Raw genomic sequence first — 19,184 nt, 5'->3', positions numbered from 1 at the left:
CTTCGTTCCATATCAAGATCAGCATCAAACAAAATTTCATTAGCATACTCAATATGATTGAAAACTAGCTCAAGTTCTTTTGCAGTTAAATTCTTAGTCGTAACATTCTCTTCTTGTTCACAATCCTTATCTTCTTCATCTGCATGGTATTCTAGTTGAGATCATTCTCGCTTAACTGTTCTGAATGGGAATCGAGCAAGTTTCTCACATCTTCATTATCCAGTTGATTAAATTCAAGTTCTTTTTCCAATTGTGCTGTTTCTTTAATAATGTTAGATCTTGGATTATGCGCACAATAAACTAACATAGACTTGAGTTTAAAGTCGTCTTCTGCATTACCTCCTAATAAAAGCGTAAGGCGATCTTTAGATACTTTGTATCTTGGTTGAGATGCTTCAGTTTTAGCTGGGAAAGTTTTTGTTGGCATACGCTTCTAAAAGAGGCCAATTTCGTCGATGTTGACCATTTGCCGATCGTCATAATCGCCCTCCTGAATTATGCTTTGCAATTCTTCAGGATACTTGGCCGCAGAATCTTTATCAGCACTAGCAGATTCCCTAGTTATTCTTACGTTATGCAGTCCAGCTCGATTTTTAAAACGGTCAAACCATACAATAAAGCTGTCACATTCCTCTTGAAATTTGGTCTCTTTCAATGAGGTAAAAATATAGAGAGCTTTTGCCTGAATATTCCCTGTACTAAGATGTATTCTTTTCTTAGTCATAATCCTCAATTCAGAGTGATAGAAGACGCTCTACTCCATCTTGATAATTAAATGGCTTCTATTTCGGGTGATCTGCATGCTTAAGTAAGCAATAGCAACTTTTCCTTGTTCTTTATATTATTTGCTCTTATTTAATATAGTCCAAACTGTAAACTCGCTGTATCCCAGGTCTCGCACAATCATTGTATTACTAGCACCACTTTCATATCTCTTAATGACCTCCAGCTTTTCCGCTCAAAAACAATTTCCGGGACAAAAAAAATTTCGCGTAACGTAAATAAATCGCGTTAACTGATTAATCACCCGCTGATACTATTTCCCGCTTAAAGCGGGAAATAGTATCATTTCACTCAACCGAGCTGATTATCGCGCATATCGAATTCGTGTTAAGCGAGGTTTTCTTGTATTCATAATTCAATATGTCATTCCCTTGACAGCTTTACAGACTTCAATCAAATCCCCCTCCTCTTTACTCGACTTGTCTAATGTTTACAATCTACAAACTTACTGCAGATATTAATCTTATTGCGCTCCTCTGTACCTTTTCTAACATACCTATATCGTTTCTAAGATAGAACTTCAAACTGGAACACAGAATACTTGAAATGGAGCCTACCCATTATTTTATAATTACCTCTCTGTGACTACTAAGCAAAGTTCTTACTAATGAACGAACCCGTTTGCAATCTCGGCTGCCTTACTACATTGTTTAGAAAAGCTCATACTGGACTGCAATATTATTCCTAAGTTCTTTACATCTATTGTTTTGAGTTTTTTTCTTTACCCACATTACCCCTTGGATTTTTGTCACCTACAAGAAGGACTTGACATTTTAAGGTATTAAATGACGTTTCTCAGACAAACGAAATATTCTGCTTACGTCAGTAATCAATCAGTAACATAACCCCACTTCCTTGCCATTGCAGTTTATGCTGTCTGTAAGCTACCAGAGCTGCATATTCAAACTCAGACACCTGGATATCAGAATTTTATGCTGATATTAAATTGCGCGGACAAAAAACTGTATATAATGAAAGAAAAGTGGTACCTTTTATTCCATTGAGACATCTTTTGTTTACAAATCTCAAAACTACTCCTATAATTTCCTCTGGTTGTTCGAGGAAATTATGTATGTTATCACGTGGTATCTGCTTAGAAGGCAAGCTTACGAGATGCTATAATTTAGTATAATTTATTATTGCAGTTTCTATGAAAGTGCCTTCTAATCCAAAAAGCCCCCCCCCTCCCCCAATAGCTCAGTTGGAAACACTTGATTCGAATACCAAGATGCGAAAAACCTTTACAAAGGCTTTTTAGCTGAAGGTACCAAAAGTACGGTCACATTACAATATGGCAGCGTTTTAATTCCCAGAAAACTTAGGAGCTCTCATCCAGCGGTTAACAAGTCTCATATCCTTAGTTGCTTTGATAATTCTAAACATCCAACCAAGCTTGCTCTTCATGATGATACAATCATAGCACAGGGAGGAAGCTATCTCACTGGAAAATGACATCAACGCACAATATCACGATATAATGGCGTAATCTTTGCACAAGTGCATGTAGTGGACCTCGAACTAATTCAATGTTTGTGACATTTTTGCTGAACAAAATGAGTTTCTTCTTAAGCGAACTGTGGGTAACCGAATGACATTGACGTCATTTTTATACTGATGCACAGAATCATGTTAAAAATCGCCTACTTTAATTCTAAAGGCAAATAATTTCAGTATTGAACAATAAACTGAAATTGACTTTCCTGACGATGGAAAAGATAAATTCCTCAAATTACCCGTAACTTGCTTTAACGACATAAAAATTCCATTTTAATAACTGAAATCGTGACCTAAGGAAAACTCCTACAAAAGCCATCTGCCACAGCTCGTTTTTCAATTGTGGGAAAAAATAAGGTTCTAAAAATAATATAATTTTACATCAGTATTTTCTTTAAAAAAAAAATAATAATAATAAAAAAAAAACAATAGGTGGACGGACAATCCAGCTTTATTGATGCGTTATTTAAACTACTGACTGTACTGTGAGGAACGGCGCTGACCTGGAGACGAATTTGAAATTATAAACCACATAGTCCATTGCACCGCAGGTACCTCAGCTGGTACCTGGTATTAATGTAGTACTCATAATGAGCTCCGTCACATAAACGTCGAAGAGTATAGTGCACAAAAAATACACACAGATGTTACTTGCATGACGTTTGTGCTTGAGAGGAAAAATAACGGGAATGTAGGGCTGCAGCGCATCAGAGCTCAGTTGGCTAATGAAAATAGTATTATTGTCCATAATTAGAGGGTCCTATGTGGCTACTGTCAATACAAGTAATGATGGTATCGAAAATAAATTGTTAACAACTGGTTAGAATCAATCGAAAACTATTAAAAATTTTGCGTATATAAAAAAACGTAGATCGCAACGAAGTTTTCTGCGCTTATATATATATATATATCACTCCTACACATCGAGAGGTCACAAGGCCTATAGCACAAATGCGTGGGCAAAAGTCAAGAACAAAGTAATGTATTGATATTCTTTCTGAGGATACAATCTTTGGGGAATACTCCAGTGAGAAGATTGCTCACAGAACCAGCGTAGATGGAGTGAAAGATGAATGCAGTTTGTTTTAACGGGAACAGCTTCTGCTGGCTGCATTACTGGGATGAACGTTCTGAAGAACCCGTTCCCCCCATTGCTTTTAATGACTAGCGCAAGATTATAAAAGTATTTATTGCTATCAGTGCTATATATATATGTAGTGTAGAATAAAAGCCAAAAGGCTATTTTTCTAGCAACCTTTATAATAATGAAGGTAATACAAATCCTTTGATGTTTATCTGCCAGTAAGCGAAACTATAAGAACTAGGACTAAGATCTATGAATTTCATACCGAAAAACTATCGGCAAATCCAAGTGTAAGTAACCACTTGGTAGTACAACACCAAGGCAACTCGTATCAAAGGTGGAGCAAGCTCCCTCACTATCCTTGATATTAAGAATAAATATCAAGGATAGTGAGGGAGCTTGCTCCACATTTGATACAAGTTGCCTTGGTGTTGTACTACCAAGTGGTTACTTAGTATCGGTATGATTATATCAGTATGAGTTTCATACCGATAGTTTTTCGGTATGAAACTCATAGATCTTAGTCCTAGTTCTTAGAGTTTCGCTTACTGGCAGATAAACATCAAAGGATTTGTATCCCCTTCATTATGTATATATATTATCTATATTTATGGTTATATATTAAGTGGACGATTAGTTTCATCTACTGATTAGTATAGATCTGAAGGGGGGGGGGGGGTATTTATTTAATTTAAAATCCATATTTAATCTTTGGAGATCTGCATTTCTAGATCTAAACCCTCAGCCTATCCATAGACAAATGTTCCCAATAAATTTGCTATTTAAGTGTATCAAATCATTCCGATTTCAGACAAAAATGAGGCTATGCAGCTCATTTGATTATCTATGGAAAATGTACACTGATAACTGTGTTTTTTTAAAAGAGTTAAATGTTATATTTCTCAACTGGACATGAATTAGAGATCTGGGATAAAGTTAAGAGTTCAGACATCAGATTAAGGAGTACAAGCGGGAAAATGCTTCCCATAAAGCACTATAGTTTTCAATGTCGCTCTTATCATATCCCTAATTATGGTATCGCTTTACTACTGAAGAAAGCTCTTCAGTGAAGGACTTCACCCAATAAAATGCGGTTTAGAGGTTTTGAAATCATCCCCAAATCCTTTCATCAACAGAGAACATAAGACAGGTTGTTTAGAATTATCGCCGAGATGGCTAAGACTCTGAGGCGCTAGTGGATTCTATCTGTTAATATTTTCTTAGGTCATATCTGTACTTCCTGGGAAGATCCAAGGCGCGGGCAGAAGGGAATCCGTCTACTGCAGTATAAGTATAGGCTTAATCATAAATACAATAGACAAACATCGATTAACGTACAATGACTTCAAAAGGGAAATATAGTAAGAAGCTGTGTTTATATAGAATTTTGAATTTATGTTTAATCTTAGATGGCATTACAGAAAGACTGGAAACTATCATTCTGTTATCCTCAAGGCGGAATCGTAGTTCACATGTGCAGGAAAGTCAGCGTTATCTACACTAAGATAGGAAGCAAGCTGATATTTCTGATTAAGAGGGGGGGGGGAAGGAGGAGCGCCAATAGATACGCATAAATAAAATTTAAAGAGAACGGAATAGGTTGCTATTGTATAGTGAGCTTGATTCTATATAGTGTGTGGATTTGTTATAGAATATTTCAAATTAATCAAGTGAATGGTTAGATTTCCAAACTTTTTTCACACTATACATAGCAGCTAATTATTGTGGTGTCGAGTTTACCGTCAATGCACTTCCCATCTCTCCTTCCCGCTATTTTCACTGCTCTAGTGTTATGATTAACAATAGCTTAAGGGAGCAACTATTCAATGCTAGGATATTAAAATGAATGATATTATGGATCCGTCTATATTTTATAGCCAAATATAGAAAGAAACTTAAGTTTAAATCTACCAGACAGGTTGCGATAATAACGGAGTTGCCTTGATATGCACCACTCAAAAGACACGAGTTCTGCCCATGAGCTCGTATGTTCGCCTTCTATTAATGCTTAAATCAGGTTCACTGGCCGACAGCTGTTTCGATTCTTTATTTTGGTATCTTACTTATGCCAAATTGAAGCCTGTTGACTTTAGAAGCATTTTAATGAACACAAGTGAAAACACAGAATAACAGACGTTATGGCTTTTTTTTTCCTTTTTTTTTTTAATGAAAGAGTAATATTTGATAAAAAGAGAAACTATTCAAGGAGTGGAAATGATAAGATAAACGAACGCCTTTGGCTCATACAAACCGTGACATTTCTAAATCGCAGGACTTACTTTCTTGGAGAAAGAAAATGTACAACATAGATTAAATAACGAACTTGACTGAACTTTCACATTTCAGCTGTGCTACTCTTCCGAATTCGGTACGAAGAGAGATAGAACCAGTAACCGTTGGTATATGCTATCAATTCTGTAATTAACCAAGAATGACACAGCACAGATGGCCATAATCTAGCAACCGCAAGAAACATTGAAACTATTGAGTTTGGCAGAAGAGCCAAGTTTGAAACTTACTTCGTTGTTCGGGTCAAAAGGCTACAAAAGTAAGATTCGAAGGGTGTGAAATTAAGAGCCAACAGGCTTCACTTCGGCGAAGTTAAATTATTCAAAATTAAGTGGATATTGAATACCACATTATTTCTTCGCCGAATAAGAAACTCAAAGATAGAAAATTTAATCTAAGAGTTTCATGAAAACTATATAAAGTTCGGCGAGTCCAAGCGTAAGCCAACACCTGGTAGCGCAATGGTAGGCAACTCGTAGTAAAGGTGGATTCTCCGATCAGTGTTCTTAGTATTTTCTCATAATGTAAAACACAGCTCCTAGGAGATGTATTACTGTTCTACATTATGAGAGATCACTACCCAGACCGGTTTCGACTTTTTTTTTTTTTTTTTTTTTTGAGGTCTCATCAATGAGGAGGAAGACCTAGACCTTTTTTGATTTAGACCTCAAAAAGGGTCGAAACCGGGTTGTGACCTTCTCTCATAATGTAGAACAGTAATACATCTCATAGGAGCTGTGTTTTACATTATGAGAAAATACTAACAACAGTGATCGGAGCTTGCTCATATTTACTACTAGTTGCCTAGCATTGCACTACCAGCTGTTGGTTACGCTTGGACTCGCCGAACTTTATATAGTTTTCTATATTCGACATGAAATTCTTAGATTAGATTTTCTATCTTTGAGTTTCTTATTCGGCTAAGAAATAATGTGGTATTCAATATCCACTTAATTTTGAATAATTCTAAGGGTGTATTTTTACGCTGACATAATAGGGAAGGAAAAGGTCGAAGTTGCAAAATTAGTCTTATTAACTGCCGAACATCAGATAAGTTCCACTTAAATTAGGTTTTTAGTTCAGAAAAGTTGAAGTACGAGCTGTTGACATAAATAAATATGATTACTTTGGGGAATCAACATAACCATGCAGCCTATGATACAGTAATCACTGATCAGTCTTTTTCTATAGTATAATATATAGTTTCTATATATAGTATATATACTATATATATTTCTATATATATAGTCTCTTTCTATAGTATTAGTATCTCTGGTGTGGTAGTGAAGATTTTAGAGAAGTTGGTAAGAACTCGCATACACCTGGTAGCGCAATGGTAGACAAGCATTCTATACTCTCCAGGGAACAGCATGGGTTTACTAAAGGAAGGTCATGTTTTAACAATTTGCTTATATTTTATAATAATGCTACGGTTGAGTTGGATAAAGGGAATGGATACACTATGATAATGTTGAATTTTTCTAAAGCATCTGATAGGATACCACACGAAAGGCTGTTATATAAACTGGAGAATATGGGATTGGAATATCAACTCTTGACTTGGATGAGTGAATGGTTGACAGACAAATATCAAAAAGTGGTATACAGTGGGTGTGAATCTGCCAGATTTAAGGTAACCAGTGGTGTACCTTAGGGTTCAGTCTTTGGGCCATTATTGTTCAATCTATACATTAATGACATCAAGCAGGGTCTATCACCAGATTTGCAATTGTTTGCTGATGATGCGAAGATAGGCAGGGCAATCAGAGATGCTACTGATATTCAGCAATTACAAAATGATTTGAATAGACTGGAAATCTGGGCAAACGAAAATGGTTGTCAATTTAATGTTAGTAAGTGTAAAGTTATGCACTTTGGCGTGATTAGAGTTCCAGCGGCAACTCTAATCACGCCAAAGTGCATATATAACAGCGGATTAGAGTTTAGCGGGGTTATGCAACAAGAAACTGAAGAGGCAAGGGATCTTAGTGTATTGGTGGATAAGAATTTGAAGTTCAAAGGTCACATAGCAAAAGTTGCAAATACAACTATGTTGAAACGAACTTTGACATGTAAGGATAAGGAAGTAATATTGCTTATTTATAGATTTTTCTACTGGGTTCCAAGGGGATAAAGAAGCTGTGGAAAGGGTACAAAGAAGAGTTACAAAGATAATATCCGGATTATGGGATTTAGATTATGAGGGCAGATTGCGAGTATGTGGATTGCAGACTCTGGTTAAGAGGAGAAAGAGGGGGTGATACGATAAGAGGTCTATAAACCTTTGAATGGGTGTTATAGCATTTCAACTGATGAAAATTTTCGTTATATCGAAGGCGGGGAGAGAACACGGGATATCCATGGAAGTTAAAGTCGTTCTCAGTCAAGAAAGGGGTAAGAGCTAGGTTTTTCTCACAGAGAGCAGTGAGTGAGTGGAATAATTTGCCCTTAGGGGTAGTGAATGCATCTAGTATAAATGAATTTAAGGAAGGTATGATAGCTGGGTTGGGTAATTTACAGCCTCCCTCGATGAGTCCTTTTTTCCCTGGAGGTCTCAGATAATAGTAACAATGATAAAATAATGGCGCAGCTACGATAATAAGCAGTTATAAACAGAATTAGGAACCTGAAGAGGAAATGAAAAGCGGAGCAACTGAGAGGCAATCCATCCCCCCCCCCCAAAAAAAAAAAAAACCACACGTAGTACCGAGATTGGCAAGCAGCAGTAGCAAATGGTACATACTTATCCAGTATCATGTAAATTAGTACTCGCTTAAAGCATATATAAATATCGTCATTTGTGGACCGAAATATTTACTATGAGCACAAAGTTGAATCATTCTATCCAGAAATAACAATGCTTCATAATATATCTAATTTAAGATTGTATATCCCGTGCGCCATCAATAATATCTGCACTATTCTCCCAATTTAATCATAAATGGCATAATTACATGGAAAACAGAATAGAGCATCTATTGTGTTTCGATACTCTTATAACTACATAAAATTTATTTTATGCAGTCACAGCCCTTTATTCCTTAACAATCGACTTCTTGCTGCCAAATATTTGTCAAAAATGGTAGTGGTCGATTCGAAGTAACAAATGCGACAAACTGACAAAGCAGTGTTGTATGTTTTACTCAAATCGGACCTTTATTTGGCCAATTTTTGGTCTTATTTGTCCCAAGTATGTTATACGTACCCTGAAAAAACCATATGAAACATGCTAATTTCTAAACTGCATATGGTAAACGACTTGGCGAATAGGCGACAAAATTTATAAATACATTAAAATGGAGAATGCATTCAAAATTAGACTGAGTATATTTTATCTTTCCTATGGCTGGAATGTCCTAAAAACTTTAAAAGGAAAGCACTTCTTTCCTCGATATTTATTTAACACGCGATTGGAATTGCCTGTAAGTCCCCCCTCCCTATGGTGGGGAAAAGGGAGGGGAGAGCATGAATAAGAAAAAGAGTAATAAATTGTGTGCGTGTTGAAAGTAAAGACCAGCGTTTTTTGGAGGATGGGCTTGGTTTGCAGCTTGAGTGACGTCTCCATTATCCAATCAACAGGCTATGGATTCGAATTCCACTGCCATTATGGCATGGATGCTCGATAACATCTTTAGTTAAAAGAAAATCCTAGCCCGTTGTGAGACTACTCATTGGGGGGGGGGGGCTTGAAATAGCTTGGTTTCTAGAGCAGGGTCTCCCAAATCTTTAGCTACCTACGGCGCACGATTGGGTCACATCCTTGTGGGTGAAATCATCATTTATATATGAACAGATTTACTCAGTCTAATTCATATACTTCTTTTTTCCTAAAAGAATTCAAAATCGAAGTCTTTTATCAAAAGATATGCATCCAACAGAAGAATACTAAATGGCCACGCTGCCAATTCCATTTATATACAGACGTGCACTATCTTGAAATCGAGAGTTACATTATTGTGATGATTATTTTGACTGATGACGTGAAGATATGCAAAATCCGAAACACAACTTTTTAAATAAATTACTAACGATATAGAATTTCTATTTGCGAATGCCATCACCCCAAAAATAAAATTCTTAATATAATAGTGAAAAGAACATTAAAAACACATATAATAAATCTTGCTAAAGATATTTATGCTAATATGCCGGTCCCGTTGGCCGAATGGTTAACCTTATCTTCTCCACGGGTTTGAATACCGCTGAGAATATGAATTTTTGTGATTGGCTTTAGTTTTTTTTTTTTTTTTTTTTTTTTTCCCTAAACACCACGCAGCGACCAGTAGAGATTGAACACTTCCATTGAAACACCTTTTATGACGTAGGCTCCTACAGATAATGGACAAAAAAATAGGAACAGTGACACGTTTCCATTATACAGTATATGGCATTGGTCCGCCGTGGGCGTCTATAGTAGAGCCTGTATTCTTCGAGGAAGAGACTGTCAGTACGTGGAACTCAACAGGAGGAATTTTACACCATTCGTCTGACAGAAACTGGATCAATTCGTCTTTGTTCTTTGGCAGTGGGAAAAGTTGCCTGAGGACTCGCTCCAAAATGTCCTATAAATGTTTTTTAGGACTTAAGTCTGGTGATTGGGATGGCCATGGCAGACAGGACACCTCACCGTCATGTTCCACAAACCACTGTCTGACCGCATTTGCTCGATGAATTGGAGCATTATCCTGTTGAAACGTGGCTGGTTGCGTAGGAGAAAAGTGTGTCAGCGTGGGATGAAGATGATAACTTATGATTGAAAGATAGCATGTAGGATCCACTTTGCCTTCCAGTACAAGTGGACCCAAACCATGCCATGAGAATGCACACCAGACCATCACAGAACCACGAAAAATCTTTCACAGTTGGAAACAAGCACTTTTGGGCTGGTAAGCTTCCTTCAGCACTCCACACGCGTATTCTCCCGTTCGCAGCAAAAAAAAAAAAGTGTGAACGTGTGTATTCATCGGCCCATATCACATCCCTCCACTGTTCTGTAGTCCACCGCCTGTGATCTTTTGCACCACTGGATGCGAAGACGTGCGTTGACGGGGGTGATTAAAGGTTTGTGTAAAGCAAACCAACCGAGATATCCAACTCTGTGTAGTTCCTGGCACTGAGTTTTTGTTGAAATGGATTTTTCACGACCAGTGTTGAATTTTTCACACAATTGCCCAGCATTCGCCCGCCTATTTTTCGTGGTACAGCGCACTAAGGCTCGAAAGTCCATCTCTTGTAGTCAGCGCTTTCGTCCGCTATTGCTGCTGATGATATTTGTCCTGTCGACTCATAACCTTGGAAACTGTTCCTCGACTAACGTGGAATTTTAGCTGTTTTAGTCACAGATGCACCTGCCAGGCTGGCTCCAACAATCACACTCCTTTCAAAGTCACCGAGGTCCTCTCTGGATTCCATTCTAACATGCAATTAACGGCGGCAGCCGTTTGCCTTTCTACACACGTCCCTGGGAATGTCGGGAGTAGATTTGCATATCAAATGCATCTGTGTTTGGTGCATCGTAGACGCTGCATTGCAACTGCCGATAAATGGAAACACTGAGCTATCTCAGTGTTTCCATTTATCTTTTGGCCATTACATGTACGTGTCTATATAAATGCATAAGCTCGGTTGTAAGAGAGATTATTCGGAATTCTGTTGTTCCATGCTTTCGGCGCATTAACGCTTGCTTGGCTGACAACCGAGATCGTTTTGTAAGTAGTTAGCAAAATTAGTCACTGTGCAGCGAAACACAAGTGTAGTTTTTGTGACAAAATTGATTTTGGTTTAAAATACTTCGGGTTTCTTCCGTCTTCATTCCCTATTTCACAAACTTTCCCTTTAAGGTGGAGCGTGCTCTCATTAAGAATTAGAACTATAGGGCGATACGTAGAGATTACCTAATAGTGAGACAAAAGCACACAAACTATTTTCAGAGGTTCAATTTCCAGTTAAATTGCACGGTAACTAGCACAACTTCAGATCCAATCTATCTGCACACACACACATTAAATCATTTATCTCGATTAAATGTAATATGAATGCATAATACCAACCTAACAACTTCTTCTGACTTCAACATGATTGCATGACTAAGATATAAAAATATTAAGTAGGTTTCTGAATTTTAAAGGATGATATTTCAGCGGCAGTTACATATACTGTAAGAGCAATCGGCACTCTCACGCTCATTACTTTCATTAAAGGTATCCCTCGATTAACGCGGCTAATTAATCCCCGATGTTACCGCGTTAATCGAATCTAATAATCAATGGTAAAAATTACAATTCGTCCATGATCGATTACTGTATTAATAATTCGTTTTATATGGTACTCTTTTAGGAAAGATAAAAAATGAATGCAAAGTAAATGTTTAATAAATACTTGTACCTGCATTATTTACTGCAATTTTTTTTTTATCAAAAGAAGCTATCAAGAGTCGTTTGAACAGTTTTAGTTTTTTTTCTTATCAGCATAAATCCTACGATAACAAGCAAAATGACTCTCCAGACCTCGGCAAACAAGCAATAAAACAAAGAAAAAACACTGCAAATATAATACATGATGGTACAAATTAAGTGGATATTGAATCCAACATTATTTCATAGCCGAACATACAAAGAACAAGAGTTTCGTGCTGAATATATAGAAACTAAAGTTTCGGCGGATGCAAGCATAAGCAACCTTATGGGCAACTCGTAGTAAAGGTGGAGTAAGCTCCGGATCACTTTCCTTAGTATTTTCCATAACGTAAAGCACATCTCCTAGAGCAGCGCTTCCCAAACTGTGGGCCGTTTTTTTTTATCTTAAAAGAAACGTATTTCATTTTTATTATTTTTTATATTTTAATAAAAAAAAATCACACATTGGTGCGGGTTCACAAATTTTGCTTCCTGCGTATTTCGGCGCTTAATTGATATCAGTAAATATATGCTTAGTCATATAAGTTTCATTTCAAAGCAGAAATCTAAGAATTGCAGTTTCAAATATTTCACCTGATATTGGTGTAGCAATATTGAAACACATCCATCACATTAAATTGTTATTAAACTTCTTTGAGGTTTTTAGTTCTTTCTTTATTACTAATCGTTTTACGTTTCATGTGCTTGTATTGCAAATGTACAATAACAATATATCTATCTATATAAAAATATGAGATAATGTGCCATGTCAAATGTGTATGTAAGATGCTAAAAATGTAATATTTGCATTGAATATAAATATAATAATAACATATGTCTATATTAAGATTTTTTTTCGAGGGGGGACCGTGAAATATTTTAATTTTTCCAAATGGAGCCCTGACATCCAGAAGTTTGGGAAGCACTGTCCTGAGGATAAATAAGCCTTTGGCTCTCTATTTCAGTAATACATGGTTTATTTATTTTCAGTTACAATCTAGAAATTATTGAACAAAGAATGAAAAAAAAAAACATACTATACTGACATCGGAGGTCGCAGTATCTCTCAGATACAATTTATTGTAAAATATCATAAAACCTTTACATAACATGTGTTAAACCAAACTGACAGCAAAAAACAGTGCAGAATATCACTCTTAACATATGAATGCACAGCTACTCATGACCTCCAAGCTATACACTGAATTGTGTAAGAATATTTATGTTACCACTAAAGCCCGAAAGCCGTTAATGTGCATATTACCTAGCTAATCTGCAGATTAACTGATTTGCTCCGTTAACGTGCGGAATCAAGAGTTTTCCGCATTTTACCTAGGTAATGTGCACATTAACGTCTTCCTTATCGTTAAAGTTCAAAAGTTTGTTTCTCTCATTTCCTTTCCCTACTCCTTTCCCCCCCTCCCCCCCTCCCCCACCACTTTTAGTTTGGTTTCGCCAGTGTCATATGTTTTGCAAATTCATTTCCTTAATTGTAATAATATTTTAAACTGTTTGATTCTTTGTATTATAGTTTTTTAATTGATTGATGACTGATTCTATCAACTAATTTGTTGATTGTATTAACTTGATTCTTTAGATATCGAAAAATAAATAAATAACATTATGTTAATTTAAGCGTACAGAAACGTTGCTGTTGTTCCAGCAAAGATCTTATTTTCACTTTAACGAGTGCCTAGTAGGTAATGTGCAGATTACCTAGGTAGTTTGAGAAATGAAACAATTTTCGGCACTTTAACGGATCACCCTAGTTAATCTGCACAATACCTAGATAATCTGCAGAATAACTGATTTCTGCACTTTAGCGGTAACATTTATATTAAACATTTTGCATGTATCTGTCAGATCAGCTGCGAGCTCCGCGGGGTTAAAGGCGCGTTAATCAAAACTCTTGCCGCGTATATCAAAGTTTGCGGCAATTAATTTCGCCGCGTTAATCAAATCCCGCGTTAAGCAAGGGATATCTGTATTTGATCCTGTTTTCTTTCTCACAGTTACCACAATCATTTTCATTTCCTTCCCTAGTTTCCATTGTGCATTTTAATTACTGTTCCATATTTATTAAAGGGTTTAAGAGTATTTTAAAAGAGGTTAAATATTTTTAATTAAATATTTTAATATCAATTATTATACTGACTTCAAAATTTGTTAATAACCAATAATACAACTGCTAAAAAAGGACGAGAATTATCTGCGCGTATAACCTGTCAAACTTGTGACAAAACACGGTTAAACATGAATATATGCACGCGCGGGTGGTAAAACAATCACTGAGGACAATTATAATTTAAGATATGAATGATTCCAAAATTTCATAGGGAGTTCCGGCCGCATGATTCGAACTACGAGTATTTGAATTTAAACTTTTAACCAAACAGCTCGACCAGGCAGTTGAAAGCAATTATGCTGTCAACTACCAGATGCCGCCCTAACAAAGGGAATCGATACATGCCAAGAGACACATTTTGTTTAAAACTATCTTTAGATTTTTTTTTAGTTATTGAAACATTAATTATCGAATAGACCTGAACTTTACTGCGACAGAAATATAAAAGTAACAAATAAAGGTAATCATGTAATTAAAAAAAAAAAAGTGTCTCGTACCCCCCCCCCCACGGACTTTCGCGTACCCCCAGAGATGCACGAGCCACGCTGGAAACAATGATGTGTGGAAATGTAACTGCAATTTTGAAATCTTGTTTATTTGAAGGAACTGTCGGATACGTAACAAGAATTATTTTGTTAATCGCTTTCACAGTTCGTACCCATTGAGGAAGAGTTATGCCTCAGGTAACGTACTGGAAATGTTAGTTCTGTAATGTTATCATGCCCATCTTATGTAATGGATATTGGTGCGAAGCGACATGCAAGCACCCTCCAGTTTTGGTTGGTTTTCTGTATACTGAAAAGATCAATATTTTTTATTCCTCAAATACTTCGAGAAGGATGTCAAGGAATGGTAATTTTCTGTGATCTTCTAGTTGTTCAATAGTGAATTTCATGTTTGGGTGCATGTTCGCAGATAATCTTTAAACTGCTTTAAGTACTGTATTCTGATGCGCTTCATTAACAGCTGGTAAACACAGCGAACAGAAAAGAGAAAGATGAGAAATTGGTTTATTGGTACATTTGATACATAATGTTACGACTTGTAACACTACATAAATCTCAAATCTTTCGATGTCGAAATACTCATCTCGCAAAATTTGGATGTGAGCCACTCTCTCTCTCTCACACACACAAACACACCTGTCAACTTTCTTGTAAGCGTGCTGAAGATGCCCTGAACAGAAATGGACAGTGTGTTCTGAGGAAGATAGTGGAGTAATGATTTATGAGTTAAGGCTTCGGGTATAGGTCAGTCGCAGAAAAGAAACATTCAGTTGCTTAAAAGTCTGAGTATTATCAAAAAGCTGGTGGGAAACGAAGATTTTTCTTACAAGAAATACGGAACTGTGTTTTGGTAGCACTGAAGTCCACTAGGTTGTCCTTACTTCACTGAGGAATAGCATGATCAGTATTAATTTAAGATATTGGTTGTGGAGGTTCTTCAGGCTTTGGTTATATAAAGAAAGGCGATGGAGTGCACTCTCATTGGTGGGGAAATCTAAAGAGATGATTTGATGATTTGGGTAGTTGGGAATTATAGCCGAGTGCTCTAATTGCCTTTTACACCTTCTGATGTATTATTCCACAAAGGGAGTAGGCAAAAGTTTTTCAGTTCCAACTTTTGAAAATCAGCAACCGCCATCTTAAGATTGACTACAGACGATATGTGGCAAAAAATTGCCTGCCGCAATCTCAAGTTTTTAACCACAAGTGATACCAGTGTGAAAAATATACGAGTTCTATGGTTGATTTTTCCGAATCATTGCGTTAAAAACCTGAGTTCAGAGGAAGGGGGGGGGGGGTTGATGGCATCAAAGACGGATCACCTCGGGAACTTGCTAAAAAATGACTGTAAAAAAAAGTTCCAAAGTAATAACTAAGGCTAAGAGGCAAATGTATTATTTATGTTATGCGTTATTCTGGCCAGTTTACCTGTTTTGTGGGATAAAAAAAAACTGAGATCCCGGGGGAAAAAATAGCTAAAGGAATAGTACAGACTGCAGATTGGATAGTGCGGAAATAGCAGCGAAATAATAGAATAGCGAGCACAATGTTTAAAACTCGAAAAGAAACCTGAAAGTAAAGTGCGCTTAAATTTAACCTATAGAACTGTAAAATGCAAAACAGCTAAAGCACATGAAATATTAAAATGATTTGAAAACTGATTATATGGAATAAACGACAGAAGAAAAAAAAAAAAGAAATAGAAAATATTACGCTATACGAGCTGTTTCAAGCATAGCGTCGCCTTCAGAAAAAACGTGATGAACGCTCTTCCAAAGAAAGGCGAAGGAATGTACACAGTGCACCTGCTGGTGGTTATAATATTCTGACTGGACTGTATGTATGTAACGATGGACTCGAGACGATATTCTCACACTTCATTATTTGTATCTGCGAAAGGAACCCATTTTGAGTTAATACTATTTCATTATTCAATGCAGATAAGTAACATTCTCATGTTTAACTTCCCATGATTTTATTAATTTTTCAGTGCACGTATGGTCACAGAGAGAGAGAAAAAACAGCAAAATGACGTTTTTTTTTGTTTTTTTTTTGCGATAATCTATCGTTATGTTTCACCGGGCAGCTTAATCGCAGTATATTAGAATTCACTAAAGAAAAAATAGATAGATAAACGATTTTTTTTTTTTTACTATGTGCGCATATTCACCTTGAGTGAAACAGACAAAAAAACACTCGTATAAAGAACGAAAGTTGCTCAACGCAATAACATTTACTTCGAAATGCGACTTTTCTTATTGGATGGGAATGGGGGAAGGGACATGGGATAAATTCTCAGATACCAAAGGGCACTGTTAAAGGAGTTTTGGTACTGTAAAGTTCCTTGATACCTACTGGTATCCGGGGTTGATTCACGTTTACTCTAGACGTCAAGTGTACAGTGCACCTGCTTTCACCGAACTTCATCCGTGCTTGAAAAACCGTGAGGCTAGAATCGTGTGATTAGAAGCCATGACTTCACCTACACTCTTCTTCACCCTGCAACAACGCTGCTAGAAAGCAAGATAACCTGTTTTTACTAGGGTGAGTCGCAAATCATGCAGTAAACGGATAATGTCACGCCTCTACGCAACTCTCCACCCAAAGGGAAATCGTGACACGATATCCCCTTCTGTATTATTGCAAGTTGGTCACGTTGTCATGAGGCTCCGTCTCTTACCACGTCAAGCGGCAGCCGCTTCGTTAAAATGTGTTAAATGCCATTGCGAGACGTAACGAGACAACACAAAATTAGAAATACCCTTCAGTCAAGGAGGAGAATGGAACAAATTAAATAATTTGTAAGGTAATTTAATTAATGATAAATACTTAACCACTCAATAATTCAGACTGTCACTAATATAAAAGCTGGGCAGGAGCAATTATGCAGCAATGGAAATTGAAATTCTGTAGCTTTTCACATGATTCTTTCAAATTCATTTCTTAAAACAATTTACGGAAACTAACACCATGTTTCTACAATAAACACATGCAGGCAGAAATGGATCCATTAACTCAGGAATGCCTTTAAGTGGTAAATCGTTTAAAGTAGGCATTAATACTTTACTAGATGTCAAGAAACGAAGCCGAATATCAATGAAATAGATAAGCAAAAAAAAAAAAAAAAAATCGCCACTAGATTAAAAACGGAAAAATATTTTCAAAGACAGAGAGAGCAATTTACAAAGGAAAGGTGAGCTATTGTTAACGAACAGTCACGAGACGGGGAGGAAAACACTATTTAAAATCGACATCAACGTGCGTTGTAGTTAGAAAATGAAGTTAATACTACTTCTTGATATATAGAAGAATATTATATATATATATATATATATATATATATATATAATGTTACGAGGGAGTACGTATGTGCAGGCCATTCGCAAAAAAAAGTCTAATCATTCTATGTCTTCCAGCAAAATAGCACGCCTCGCCATTTTCCGAAACAAGTTCCACATTCCACGACAACACCTTCCCCAAATAACAGATTAGCTGAGGACAGAGGAATGAATCACCTTAGCAGCAAGGAATCTCCTCCCTCCTTCCCCTTAGTCTAACGACCAGATTTCTTACTCTCTAGCTATAGGCTATAACGTACACGATCGAAACCGTTAAATGAAAAATTATAGTAGACTGTATCAAACTCCCATAAGATTTCACGGTATTCCTTAAGGAATGGACAAAGTTAAGCATGAATCTTGAATTTGGCCACAAACAGTACGTGTCACAAGTTGTTACTTCAGATTTCTTTATAAAAACATTTCTATTTTTCACAAATTCACCGTGTGAAAAGATTACAATCATCTGTCTTCATTTTCATACTTCCACAAAAGAAGTTTTAAAAGTTTACTGGAGTATTAATGTATACTAAAATTAAGTGGTGAAAATACCAAGTCTGGTTCGGATTGATTTGCCAAGATCATTTTTAATTAAAGACAAACTGCCGGAAAATCACGAACAAAACTCAACTAAGTTTCATAAAACTTTAAAATGTCTATGACATAAATTAGAATGCTATCTATTATACAGTAACATAAGTTGGGATAAATTAGAATTAAAGGATGCTAACAGAATGTGAGGCAGGACTACACATTATTATTTATAATCCATAATATTAAGGAAACAATGTTAAACTAGATATTTGCATACAGCAAATCATCAAGTCGGTAGAAGTCTTCTTACTAGTTCTACGAGTAAATGTGATACAAGTCTGCCATTAGTCCAAATTTTTGAGTAAAATTGAAAAAACATTTCAAAATGAGGAATAAAAACAAAAACTATGAAAATAGAGAGGAAAATAACAACAATGACGTTCAACAACACAGAACCGACAGCATAAAATTCATTGTAGGTACGTAGGCCAAGTGAACGCGAATTAAACCTAGAAAGAAAGGTCAGACAAAACAGAAAAATTAGTCAAATACCAAACCAACAGCATGTAAGAGGTTGTTCTAAATAAATTTCGAACAAAGTTTAACCTTTGGAACTCGAGATGGGTTAGGAATAAA

General features: G+C 36.3%; 1 protein-coding gene across 3 annotated transcripts in view; it reads right to left on the bottom strand.

Annotated features, from left to right (window-relative positions):
• Positions 1 to 19,184, bottom strand: part of LOC150102474 (serine/threonine-protein kinase Genghis Khan-like) — a 550,831-nt gene that overhangs the window by 487,929 nt on the left and 43,718 nt on the right. The gene's annotated exons all lie outside the window — the stretch shown is intronic.

This window comes from Typopeltis vanoorti, chromosome 10, assembly GCF_054136105.1.
Source record: "Typopeltis vanoorti isolate ZY-2024b chromosome 10, IOZ_Tvanoo_1.0, whole genome shotgun sequence".
In the NCBI taxonomy this organism is placed as follows: Eukaryota; Metazoa; Arthropoda; class Arachnida; order Uropygi; family Thelyphonidae; genus Typopeltis; species Typopeltis vanoorti.
Note: the sequence above shows the minus strand (reverse complement) of the source record. Positions and strands in the feature narration are given on the sequence as shown.